At 47.7% G+C, this 13,340-nt stretch overlaps 1 protein-coding gene across 3 annotated transcripts in view; it reads left to right on the top strand.

Annotated features, from left to right (window-relative positions):
• Window positions 1-7,931: 7,931 nt before the first annotated feature.
• ATP8B4 (ATPase phospholipid transporting 8B4 (putative)) overlaps window positions 7,932-13,340 on the top strand; it is a 222,568-nt gene continuing 217,159 nt past the window's right edge. For all 3 annotated transcript variants that reach the window (XM_024568257.4, XM_024568254.4, XM_053927684.2), the window contains exon 1: window positions 7,932-8,164. The gene's annotated coding sequence lies outside the window, so the exon portion shown is untranslated. The remainder of the gene's footprint in view (window positions 8,165-13,340) is intronic.

Here is a 13,340-nt window from a genome sequence, read left to right as displayed (position 1 = left end):
TTATATTTTTGCAACCTCGCAGTCATCTAAAGGTGGCACTTTCATGCTCATTTACAGACAGGAAAGGGACCCTTAGAGAGGTAAACTAAGACAGCTAGTAAGTGATGGAATTGTAACAAGGAATATACAAGTCCCCAAAATGGGGAAGTCCCCCACTAACCTGGCTGGGGGAGCAGGGCCGTTGAAAGTTACATTGCTTATCAATACCAGCTGGCTAGCTTCATAAATATATTAAGCAGCTGTGTCAGGTGCTGGGAACCAGAGAGATGGGTGTGGCGTTGACTAAGGTAGCTGGAGGGGCTTGCTGCACTGCTGGAGCAGGAAGGCAATTCCCCTATGACAGGAAGGCAAACCTGCGTGGACTAATAATGGCAGCCAGAGAAAGGCAAGAGACCAAAGTACTGGCAGGTGTAGTCGACTGTGGGAGAAGTCGGAAATGCGGTTAGAAAAGAAGGTCGGACTGGGATTTAAACTCAAGTGCTGGGCAGCTGTGCTTGCTTAGCCATGAGGAAGCTCTTAACCATAGGACTTGGGAGCAGCCTTGGCCATGTGGTATGAAAAGATGCAGAAGGACCCCAACCGGCCCACCATGAGAAGGGGCCACGTGGTTCTGGATTAAGAGCGGGAGCCTAGCCGAGCACAGACGACTGGAAGAAGCTGGAATGTTAAAACAGGAATCTGCGGAGCTGTGCCACAGACTTCTCTTTCTTTTCCTGAGAGATGGTACCTCTGACTGACATGGTCTGGCAAGGGGAGGCAGGACTGTGTTTCTGGGTGTTTAGTTTTCAGGGACTTTGAAACTTAAAACAAAATTCTGAACCTGTATAACTTTTGAATAAATAGTTGCTTTCCTTTTCATAAGACTCTGGCATAAGTGGGGGGTCAGTTTCTTTGGTGACGGGCAATAGAACCCAGGGGTTCCGTTACAGAGTTGGTATCTGATTTTGAACTGGTGTTGAGAGAGGACAGTGAGAAGGTAGGAAAATTCCTTGGCAAGTGTAACGGGGAAACTGAGAGTTAGCCGAACGCAATGGCTAACCAATTACAGCCAGGTGTGGACGGTCACCAGGGCAGAAGGCCCTGAGTGCCTAGCAGGGGGCAAAACAAGACCCTCACCCCCAGGGTGCCCTTTCCTCTCCAGGCCCAGAAAAGCAGCAAAACCAGGTAGGCAATGCCAGAACCAACTGCAAAGACTAAAGACCCCCTACTTTGCCCCTGACCAATCAGTGGAGACCAGGACCCTGAAAGGGCTGCACCTGGAGAACTGATCAATATTCTACTGAAATCTTCCCCTGAGGCCTCCCCTATGATTCCCGCCTGCAAGAAACGGATAAAAGCTTCAAGACAAAAGTCCCAGGGCGTGCTCTCCCCGAGGGGAGCAGCATGCGCGCCATTTCCTTTTCCTTCTTCTCCATTCCTCTCCCCCCACTTCTTTCCCTTCTCCTTCTTCTCCACCACCCTCACACCCACTTCTTTCCCCACAGGCAGGAGGCTCCTAAACTCTGAGGCAATGGGCAGCTGGCAGCTTGTCTCAAGCTAATCTCCTGAAACTGTCCCCCAAACCCTCTTTTTTCCTGACTTCCCAGTGAGCTAAGGCGGCCCAGCCTATGCTCTCCTGTTGCTTCTTCCATGCTAAGCCGTTCCTTGTTTTTCTGTTCCCACATTTAATAAATGTAGCCTCACAGTCACCCGGACTTGTGTTGTGAAATCTTCCCTACGTGAAGTTAAGAACCCCCACACCACAGCTGGCCATGAGCAGACCCACTCAGGGCCAGGCCCCCTTATCCGTAACAGTATCTGTTTGGGCCTGGGCCCACTCTAAGCAACCATGTTATGTTGCCCTCCATTCTCTAGATTTCTATCCATGTTTTCTTCTTTTTTTTCCCCAGCATTTTTGTTCCTTTTTTTCCCCACAGTCTTCCGCGCCCCCAATTTTTTTTTAGTCCCCTGTTTTTATTTCTGGGACCTGCTCAAGCAACACTTTCTCTAGCTTTTCCATACTGTTTCATGGCAGATCCAGCTACCATCTAGTGGCTGGTTGCATCATCCCCCTGGGGATGAGGCGGTGGCCTTCCTTATCCCTGAGGAGGAGGCAGCAGTGCTAATGTAAGTAGGGCTCAGGACAGAACCTCTTCTTTCCTGTCGAAGCTCAGAGCTAGCGCTCCAAGTCTGTCCCACTGCCACCCCTTCCGGCTAGTCACTTCAGACGCCGGGTCCCGGACTCCTCTTGTCTCACCCTTCAACAGCGACATGCCAGATGCTAGATTAGTGTAGATGCTCGCTTCTCCCTTACTCTGAGGATTACGGCAGCCTGTGCTGCAGCACAGTTGCAAGCGAAATAGAATAAGACCAGCACTGGCTGAAGCAGAACAGGAATTTAAGCAGTAACTATGGAGCCCGGGGCAGGAAAGCCTCAGGGGTCTGCAGTGGTGCTGTGGGAGCTGGGGCCTGGGCCCGGCTTCCCTTCACCGTTTCCGTGTCCCTCCTGTGCTGTCACCTACGCTCTCCATCCTGATCCCACGGTGCTGCCAGCCCCACCTTTACGTGCTTCCTGTGTCAACTTCAGACAGATAAGAACCTTTTTTTAGGAGTCCTTATTTTATTTTAGTTTTTTAAATCTCTGGGTTATGTGCCCGTTCTCGGACCAATCAGTTGCCTGTGCTAAGAAGTACTGATTGCTTTAAGCCAGTCAGGGCTCAGCCGTGGAGCTGGGGGTAGAATCAATCCCACATTATGGAAAATTTCAGAGTATCATTTAAAAAGTGGGGGGCGGGAGGGGAAAAGAAACAAATGTGGAGGCAATTAGCCAATATTTGTTATCTCTCTCTTTCTTTGAACTCTTTTCCCTGATGACTGTACCTTCGAGCCTGGGCTCTATGCTGACCTCTATCACCTGGCTAATTGTCTTCTTGGAAATACTGTTATCATCTTATACCTCCACCGCTCAGTCAAGTTCAGTCAGTGGCTCCCCGTTGCTCTCCATCCTCTCTCACTCCTGGTGTCTGTAGACATTTGTCATATTTTTACTGCATACAGGGCATCTGGAGAACAGAATACTGGGCTGGACCGCATGCTCCGGCTCTCTTGAGGAGGGAGGGGATCAGGGGCTTAGCACGTTGGTTGCCCATCCTAGGAACATCTTCCAGGAAGCCCTGGTTTATAAAATGAAGTTTAAACTTTATTTCCTAGCTCTTCTGAATCTGGCTCGAACTTTCACCGCACTCAGTGAGCAAATAGTCTTGAGTTTCTGCTGGGAGCGGAACATTGCCAGACGCTGAATGTTTTAACCTGAACCAAAACTTAATTCCAACCACTATTTTCCAAGAACACTTTGTTTTAGCAAGTCTGGTCTACACCCTCCAAACAATGCCCTGCATGTCCCTCTCTATGGTTTTGTTCTAGTCTCTTTGTGCCCCATAAACTCTTCCCCTGCGGCCCCAGCCCTCCTGTACACAGCGAGCATTTCAGAGAATCTGGGTGTCTTAGTCCAGCAGCATCAAAACAAAGTTAGGGACCCAGAATAAAGTGCCAACTTTGTCATTTTTCAAGTAAAAACATCCCTCTCCAACAACCACAGTCTGTTGTTATTATAAAAGAATGACATTTTTAGTGCCAGAAAGAAAAATATAACTAAACCATACACTTAAAAATAATAGGGAAAAAGGTTAATTTTATGTTATGTGTATTTTACACCAAAATTTACAAAAAAAGAAAAATATACCCCCCAAATAGAGTGCAGTCCTTTTCAAGAAAGGACAAAGACAGCATTACACCAACATACAGAAAAAAGATAGAAATTGAAATAGTTTTAGATGCAGAAAACACAGTTTTGTTTGGTTTATTATGTCACATACAAATTGTTTACAGGCAAGTTCCTCTGGTTAGAAGTAGAGATTTAACAGGGAAGCATGACGTAGAGCCCAGCCTTGAACTTTGATAATGCGGGAGGCAGTTAGAAAGACAGGGGCAAGGCAAGGACGGCAGGCCAGGTGTGGAAGGTCCTTGGTGACACCAGGGACCTAGCGACAGGCAGAGATGGGAGACAAACAAGGACCTCACTCCCAGGGTGGCCTTCCCTCCCCTTGCATATCGCTGGTCATTTGGTTTCGACCCCGTGACCTTTCATGTTGCTGGTCACGTGGTTCAGATCCTCTCCTGACCTTCCCTCCCCTGACATGTTGCTAGTCACTTGGATTAGACCCCCTCAGAGGGGGAAGGAACAAGAGGGCTGGAGAATAGCCCTTAGGCATTAGGCTCCCAGGATAATGAGATTCTGACCTGCATCACATACATTTAGGCTTCAGTGATGTTTCAGCTTCAGGCCCAGAAAAGCAGCAAAACTAGACAAGCAAAGCCAACGCTGACTTCAGGACAACTGCATCCGCTACTGAAGCCCTACTCTGGAGCCGACCAATCAGTGGAGACCACGGTCCTGAAAGGACATGCCTGGAAAGCTGATGAATATTCTATCAAGATCCTCCCCTGGGGCCTCCCCTAAAATCCCACCCTTAAAAACCTTTCAGGACAGAGGGCCCCGTGGTCTCCTTCCTGAGATCACTGGGACAGACAGCACCTTTTCCCTCTTCTCCCCCTCCCCTCTGCTTCCCCACCACACATGACACCATCACCTTCCTCTCCACTAAGCTCCAAAGGCCCTTCTTTCACCCCTGTAACTTGTGTCCTGAGCCCATTTCTTCTGTGGCTCACTTCTGCTACCTCTGTGACTTTCTAAAAAGCTTTCTCTACACTTTGAGTCTTGGCTCTGAATTCTTTCCTAATCAGAACTCAATACCAAGGTTACTGAGCCAAGGTCTGGTCAGAGTACCCTGGTCTAACAACTGGTACCGTTCTCGCTGCTCTCAGCAATAGAACTTTGGATTGTTTCAGCCCTGAGACCTGAAACGTGGCACTTCTCCACCCTCTTGCCCTAGTGAGGCCACCTGACATCCCCTCTCCCATGCCCCACACCCACTAAGCCTACTTGTTACCTTTATTAAGTCTAGTCCCCTCATGGCCAGTCACCTCAATGGGCCTCCTAGACCCCTCTTTTCCTCATATTTTCTACCCGGAGTGCTAGGTTATGTCAAATGCCCACTCTTGTCTCTCTTATGCTGAGGCGTTTAGGAGGAGTTCAGGGGCCAGTTCAAGTTGACACCTGCCAGCCTTGGTCAAGACTTCCCCGCTGCTTCCCCCTGACAGGTCCATCTCTGCTGGTGTCTTAGAGAAGGCCCCCCAGGGGGGGGTTCCCAGCTCCCTTTGTAGTTTCCAATCCCGACCTTGAATTGTCCTTTCAAAGCAGGTGGTTTCCCCCCCACTTTACGGAGATGAAGTAGCCCACTTGTTCTCACACTTTATGAGCATCGATTACCTGGAAACATGCTAAAACACAGCTTGCCAAGTCCCGCTCCAGAGTTTCTGGTTTAAAAAGTCCCGGGGAGGGCCCAGAATTCACATTTCTAAGAAGTTACCACACAATGCTGAAGCTGCTGGCACAGGGGCTACACTCTGAGGGCCACTGACTTAGCCCTGTGGTTTCCGAACGGCCCAGCAGAGAGGCCCAGGGCTTCTGGAGAGCCAGCAAGGAGGATTCATCCCTGAGCATGGGAAAGGGGCTCTGGTACCGTCCGTCAGCTCCCACCGGAGCGCCTCCACGCACATCTCTTTTCTGCGTCGGACTTCCATGTACACCTCGTGTGAAAAAAGTGTTCTAAAAACCTTTTCTTTTACATCTTTATCTCATGCAGATCTATCTCTTGCACTACACTTGCAAACTCACCACACAGCTTGACTCTCGATTGTTTCGTGTATGGGGGCTGCAAAAATATTCATGCTTTTCCTCCTGCCATTTAAGTTCTTCCAGCATGGACTAATAACCAACTCAACAGAGACAGATTAGCAGGAGAAAATCAAAGTTTAATACATGTGCACTGGGAATTCACGTAGATATGATAAATCCATGAAAATTCCCATGGAAGACATTTGGACAGAGGAGAAGGGAGTGGGGTATTAGATTTCAGAAGTGAGAACGGGGGATTTACAGGTAGCTGAGGAAGAGGGGAACACACGGGACAGGCAAATCCTTGCTGGGTGACTCCGAAACAGTGGGACACAGGGGGACCTTGTTTACCATACTTAATTCAAATCAGGCTGAGGTGGCAGCCTAGGCTCCCCTTCCTGAAGCAAGTTTCTGTCTGAATCTCTTGAGTAGGAGAGCGAGGAGGGTCCAAGGTTCTTTATGAGTCTTTTGTTTCTTAATAAACAGCTTAAAATCAATATCGCCAAAGCAGCTTCAGAGTGGCAGAACTTTAGTTCCTTCACATATATGTACTTTTCATTTTCACCTCATTTTATGCATTTATGCAAAATGATTTTAATTTCAATGTTCTCTGACGTGGTTTTGAAACATCAGTTTTGGCTGACTAGAAACATTGTTGTTCCGTTGGCACAAAAGCCCAAATTTCAAAAAAGTTTCCAATGACTGACCAAACATTTTCTAATCTGGGAGAACCTGAGGGCACTTATGATAGAGAAAGAGAAAAGGAAAATGAGTGGGGAGAATAATGGGGAAGAAAGTAGGGAGAAAAAATTAGCCTGGAGAAAGCATTTATGTCACATTTATAAAATTTCCACTAGGTGGCAGTAACACTCCAGGAATAAGGTTCCCAAGAGGTCTGGAAAAGGGATAAACCTACTTGGAAGGAGCTATGGAGCAAGGTGTGTAGAGCGTCCTGCCAGGCGCAGAAAATCTTTCAGATGGATTTGCTCCTCAGATCATACTAATCTGACTTTTAAAATCTAATTCTCGGTCTTGTTTAACTCACAGTAATCTAATATTTTACTGAGAACAAGAGACTCTCATCCTGAATCAATCTCTGGAGGGGTCTCACACAATCTCTGGAGGGCTGAAGTAATTTTAAGACTGTATAAATGTAACTACTCCTTAACTGTTAGGGAGTTGAAATTACACTTGGCCCTTTGAAGGCAACCGCGAGGCTGATGTGGCCCCTGGTGAAAATGAATTTGACACCCTTGAAAAGGAAAAGAATTTCCTGAGGTGTGCATGGAGGATGTGGCCGTGGGGCATGGTTTATTGATGATGTACAATTAAGGGGGTTCCCCGCCTGGTTCCCAACGTCCCATCTCTGTCTATCTCGCCATGGAAAAAATCCAATGTTGTCTTCAGTGGGTCAAGATGAAGGCCGCTGCCCAGAGTTTACATTCCATATTACAACCCAGTGCAGCATCCGCTAGCTTAGCATGTGTTTCCAGCTGCGGTCCACTGCGGTGCTTCAGTGTTCGGGCTCCCTCCTGGAGGCCAGGGGCCACCTGGCAGAGCTATAGCCACGTGGGGAGAGTAGGCGAGTGCACTGTGCATGTGTAGGTCACCAGCGAGCGAGCGAGAGCTTCTTTGTTCCCCTGGGGTTATGACTGGGAGCTTGGGTTTGGGATGGACTAGGTACTTCCTCAGAATGACCAATCACCTTCCCATGGGTCCACATCTGTAGTTAGACCAACAGGCCTCCATAGTCCAGCACCTTCTGTCCCCCAACAATGCAGTGTGGGGGGGTTAATTTCCTTGGAGGAGCACAGTGCTGTGGTCCCCTGGAGTGTGAGGCTGCAGCTTCCTGGCTGAGCGAGCAAGCTGCTGCTTCCCGGTTCATTGAGCTCAATGCCTAGTTCCCTTTGCTCTCTTTCCTTTATTAATATCTAGCTAAACACTGACAGTACCAATACCAGTCACAGCCTTTCACGGCTCTGCTAGGCTAGAGGAACTAAGTATCTTCCATTTGCAGGCTCATGCCATCAGCTAGGCAGGTCTGACTGCCAAAAGTCACATATTTGAGAGCTTGGGAAGAAGCCTGGAACCTGCAAGCCAGGCGCCAACTTACAGGATCCTCCTAGTCTCCGCCCCGTTATTTTTGTTGCTTTCCATTTTCTAACTGGGTGGTGAGGTCCACGCAGGGATTCTGAGAGCACTGGGCTGAGCCGGGGCATGAGGGATCTTGATCGGAGGAAATGACAATACAGACCCCAGAGCTGACGTAACAAGGCCAAGCACTATAGTCACTGGCGTAATATGACAGGAACCAACTGTTTCTCTAAGTGTGGAGGGGAGGAGTGATCCCTTCAACTGGGACAAGTCAGAGACGGCTTCCAAGAGTAGGTGAGTTTTGAAAAAAGTGCTGAGGAAAATAGTAAGTATGAATTTGTGGTTGGGGAAAGGTGGACACTGTGGATAAGAGGAAAGATGTAAAAAAATATGGATAATTGCAAATCATACCATCAATATTATTTCTTCTTTCAAGATGAAATGAAGGAAAATATGAATTAATTGTGAATGCAAACATAGTAAGTATGTCATGGTTATAGAATTTTTTTCGTGAATGTCTTTCACTTTCTTCCCCTTCTTCGTGTTTCTAGTACCAATATCATACTAGATGTTGGCTCCCCATACTAGTAGGCTTTCCTATTGGATTTATAAGTGATCAGTCCACTACCTTTACTATATATTTACCTTTACCAGTGAGATTTATATTTTCACATGTTTTCTTGTGACTAATCAGCACCCTTTGTTTTCAGCATAAAAAAGTTCCTTTACATTTCTTTTAAGACGAGTTTAATAGTAACAATAGTCTTATGGGGGTTCCCATGTATGTAACAAGCTATTTTTCCCTTGATGCTTTTGGGGCGGCAAGACCTGTAAAAGCTACCCTTTGGAAGATACTGTTGAGTGGGGTGGGGTGGGGGGGTTGGTGAGCGTGAGGATGACACCTGCTGGCTGGAATTAGGCAGAGGGGGAGCGTGTAGATGGAGCCCACAGGAAGGGTTCCTGAGGGGAGGGGGCAGGAGAGAGAAAGAGAAGAGAGAGAATGAGAGGAACATTTAAAAAAGAAAAAAAGATTCAGGCTCTTAGATATGTGCTGAATTTGATGCCTGCCCCTCACACCTACATTTTAAGACCCTCATTCACTTAATGTTGACCGCCTAAGAAGGCAAGAAGGCGAGGCTGGTGAGCTCTGGGGTGGGTTAGTCCGAGCAAGCAGGCGCTTTAAGAGCCTTTCTCAGATCCTGAGAGCCCATGGGTCTTGCTGTGGGGAGTCCCGCTGGTTTTCAAAACTAAAGGTTTTGAGAGCTCACCTCTCAGGTGAAGATCTTAAAAGTTACCTGGTGTGGGGTTCAAACCCTTCACTGCTTAGGGAGAAGCTCCTGGTTTTGAGTTCCCTCTCCATTGTGAGTCACCAGGCAGGGGATGAAGTTTATGGTGAAACTGTGTCTCACCTTCCCCTCCCAGCCTGATGTGGTTTCCCTCTTGTTTGCCTGATGGGAGGGCTTCAGTGTTTAGTTGTTCTTTTTCCAGAGGAAGTTGTTCTATATAGCTGCAGGTTTGGTGTGTCTGTGGGAGGAGGTGAACCCAGGATCCTTCTAAGTTACCAGAACCTTCTTCTCAGCTTTTCACTCTCAAAAATTCCCAGCTTGTTCAATGTCTCTATTGGGAATCAAAAACCATGAGCTGGGGGGTCTTGGTGGTAAGGCCTTGGAGCCTGGAACCGTTATTTCTTCCCCGAGTTTCTTGCCTTTTGTTCTCCCCCTCCTTTGCAGGAACCACCAATGCACGTCTCAAACGGGGAAGGGGCTGTGTGCTTATCCACGGGGACAGCACAGCAGGAAGAGGAAAAGGAGGTGGCGGCTGCCCTTGGTGCAGCTGGCCTTGAGGAGGCTGGCAGGACCCTGAGGGTTGGGTGGGTGGAGGCAGCTTTAAGAAAATGGGAAAAGAGCAACAGAGAAGGTGGGCTCAGGGAGCAGGTGTGCACCAAGAGTGTTCTGAGGCCTCACAGGGACTGGGTTGGGGATAATCTGACCCACAGGTCCTTCCATGGTGGGCTTCTAGAAGGTACTGGTGGTTTTTTGCTCTTTTGAGGACAGTCTAATTGTCTGAGAGAGCAGCCCTTTTGTAAAACATTTTCAGTTAATACTTCCCAAAGCTGCCTGCGTGTTAGAATCATTTTAGGAACTTCAAATAATACAGACTCTCCCAGATTGACCCCGGAACTACAGAGTCAGTATCTCCAGGAGTGGGGCCCGGATGTTTCTGTGTTTTTAAAAGCCCCCCTGTTGGCTCTCTTGTAACATATGCAGGGGGATATTGAGGAACCACAGCTCTCAACATATTCAAACTTATGTGCAAATAATTTCCCCCAGAGAAGCAGGGTGTGTTATTTTATTCCATGAGTGTTTTAAACTCAGAAACTAGCATAAATAAGATCATGTTATGGCACTTGAGACCTATTGATCTACTTTGGCAAGCACGTACTGAGTAATGACATTGATAGCACTTTTAAATCTTCCCACATGTTTTCTTATCTACATTCTCACAACTGCTCTGTAAGGTCATCAACCAAGCCAGGTTTAATGAGCTCACAGTGCTGATTGGGGGCAGTGCCGGGCACACAGGGAAGTGAACATTGCTCTCACGTGACGCATTAGGAAATGGGTTGTGAGTGATCTCACAGAGGCCGCGAGACCAGCTGTGAGAGAAGCCAGGCGTCAGGCCCTTCCGTGGCGGCTGGCTCAGCACGTGCTAGGCTTTGCTGCCTCGAGAGTGGTGAGCGCACCTTGCCCTACGTTGTCGTGATTACCCGGAGGAGTCTCCTAAACATCACTGAGGGCTCAATGCATTTGTCTTTCCTGCCCTTTTGTTCTTTTTCTGTTGTGTTCGAGCTCCCAATGACACAGGAAAAAAATTTTCTTTTAACTTGTCCAGTTTGTCTCATTTTCCTTGTAGGATTTGAGAGCAAGTGATCTGTAATAACTGACTCCAGCCTCAGTCTTCTCTCTTCCACTTTGTCGTCTCTTTCCTGCCCTTTTTACTCCACCCAAATAACTGTAATTCAGGTCACACAAGTCTCCTTCCCAGCTAGTTAGAATATACTTCTGAAATCTTTCTTTATGGCCTTCTTTCCCCAGAGACAGCCTCTTCCTGCCTTTCCCATCCTCCATCTGCCCGAGCATCCAGTCTTGCTCGGCCCCTCCTTTTCCTTCCTCTTCTTCCAGTGGTTTCTCCAGTCGCCCCCCACACAGGACCTAACCGGGTCCCCTGCTCCTACTCTCCTCACTCAACACACCCTACACCCAGCTTCCAAGAAAGAATTCTCTTGTCAACATCCAATTCAAAAGGCTAGGTGAGCTCTTTGAAGCCTGTGCTATTAGATTTAAATTCCTATCGTTTTTCATTTTAAATACCCTCAAATAATTGTCCTTTTTAACTACTATAAAGTAGTTAAAAAGGACAAAATCATGGACAAAATCAAGGGGGAGGGTGGAGGTGGGGGAGGGAGGTGGGTTCAGCTGGGTGGGGTGGAGGGATGGGGAGAAAAGGCATACAACTGTAATTGAATAACAATAAAAATTTAAAAAAATAATTGCCCTTTTAAAAAGTTTAATTAATTAATTTTTTTAGAAAGAGGGGAAAGGAGGGAGAAAGGGAGAGAAATGTTGATGTGAGAGAGGAACATCAATTGGTTGCCTCTCGCATGCTCCCTGATTTGGGGACCAAACTCACAGCCTAGGCAGGTGCCCTGACTGGGAACTGACCTGGTGACCTTTCGCTTTGTGGGATGACGCCCAACCAACTGAGCCACACCAGTCAGGGCCAAATGGTTGTCCGTTTATTCATCAAACTCATACCTTGCAAGCATCCCAAGTACATTTCTCACCCCTGCCAGACAAATAGCCCTGACACACTCTACCATGTGCGGTGGAGATAAAACACAGCCTTTGGTCCCAGAGAGACACTGGTTCAGATCTTCTACTCTTAGCTGTGTTACATTGGGAGAGCTGCTTAGCTTCCATTTTCCTGTCTTTAAAAGGAGGATGTCAACTCTGTTATAAGTTTATGCTGAAGATCTCAGATAATTCTGACTCGCTCATAGTGGACACACACATCCAGGCCGGCTGCTACCACCGGCTGCACCAACAACCGGACAACCGTTGCTCTCTCCTGAGGCCCTCTCAGGACAAAGTAGCCATTGGCAACTGTTTCATGTTTTCCACTTGCATTGTTTCCACATGCCTGTAATTTTGCTTTGTGTGTGAATTTTAAAATTATTTCAGTACGTATCTGTGAATGAATCATGCTCCTCAGGAGGCTGTGTTTTAAGTGCTCTTACTGAGCCTTTCGTTGGAGTTTAGGGCAGCTGAGTGCATTACAGTGGGTGACAGTATTTTTCTCCACACTATCTCAGGTTTTTAGTTTGGAGGTACTTCGAGGGTCTATTTGCTTGGAATTTCTTTTTCGGTCTCCACACTGAGAACTGGAGCTCTGCTGGTATTAAAAGGAGCCAGACAAGGAGGAGCCAGGACCTGGCATACAGATACAGCCTGTGAGGGGACGAGGTCCACACCTGGGGGGAGGTCTAGCTGCTGGGATCTGAGGAGAGTGGAACTAGGAGGGAGATGGGAACCAGCAGGACTCAGAAGCCCGAGGAACTGCACTTTAGTCCCTGGAGGAGGGGGATGGCCCAGTGAGAGCAAACTACAGCTGTAGTCTTCAAGGGTTCCAGGCCGAGGCTTGCATGAGAGAGTGGGCATGGGAGGTCAGGGGGTGGGAGTGAACGTTCCAACCCTCTAATCACATGGTTGGCTCCATTGTCAACCAGCCCCCATCCTTAGGTGCTTTCCAAAAGTCACGTCATTAACATAAAAAAAAAGACAAGACATGTCTATTGCTCTCATCACTTACAAAATTCCAAGGGTTTTAGGAACCAAATATATATTTCTTATTATAAATCATATATCCCAGGAACAAGATTTATTGAGCACCAACAATACACTAGGCATCAGGCTAGTCACTGAAGATAAAGCTGTGACTCAGACAGATACTGTCTCTTTTTCCAAGGAGCTTAGAGCCTTAAGGAGGAGACAGACATCATTAAATGTCAGCGTGACAACAACACGGGTCATCCCCTTTAAGTTAAAATCAGTAGGACACCCGTAGCCCCCAAAAGGATGCTTTTCACACCACACCAGGGTGCCTGAGAGATCCATATGTACATGTGTCTGAAGGTGGGTGGATTGGACCTCATGGAGGCAGTGGAACCAAAGGATCAGTGACGGCAGAGCCCACGACCGGAGACTCCAGGACACGTGGCCGCAACTGAGACCGGACGCTGCAGGAACTGTGATGGCATCTGTGACCCAGGTATCCCTCCTCCTCCAACAGTGACAATGGCAACATCCCCCTCAGCACCCACAGACCTGGTGTCATTAGCAGCACATGATACTCCAAGCAAATTGTAACCAAACGAAAGCAAATAGAATATAGCCACACTTATATCAGACAA

The sequence above is a fragment of the Desmodus rotundus genome, chromosome 7, assembly GCF_022682495.2.
Source record: "Desmodus rotundus isolate HL8 chromosome 7, HLdesRot8A.1, whole genome shotgun sequence".
Taxonomy (NCBI): domain Eukaryota; kingdom Metazoa; phylum Chordata; class Mammalia; order Chiroptera; family Phyllostomidae; genus Desmodus; species Desmodus rotundus.
Note: the sequence above shows the minus strand (reverse complement) of the source record. Positions and strands in the feature narration are given on the sequence as shown.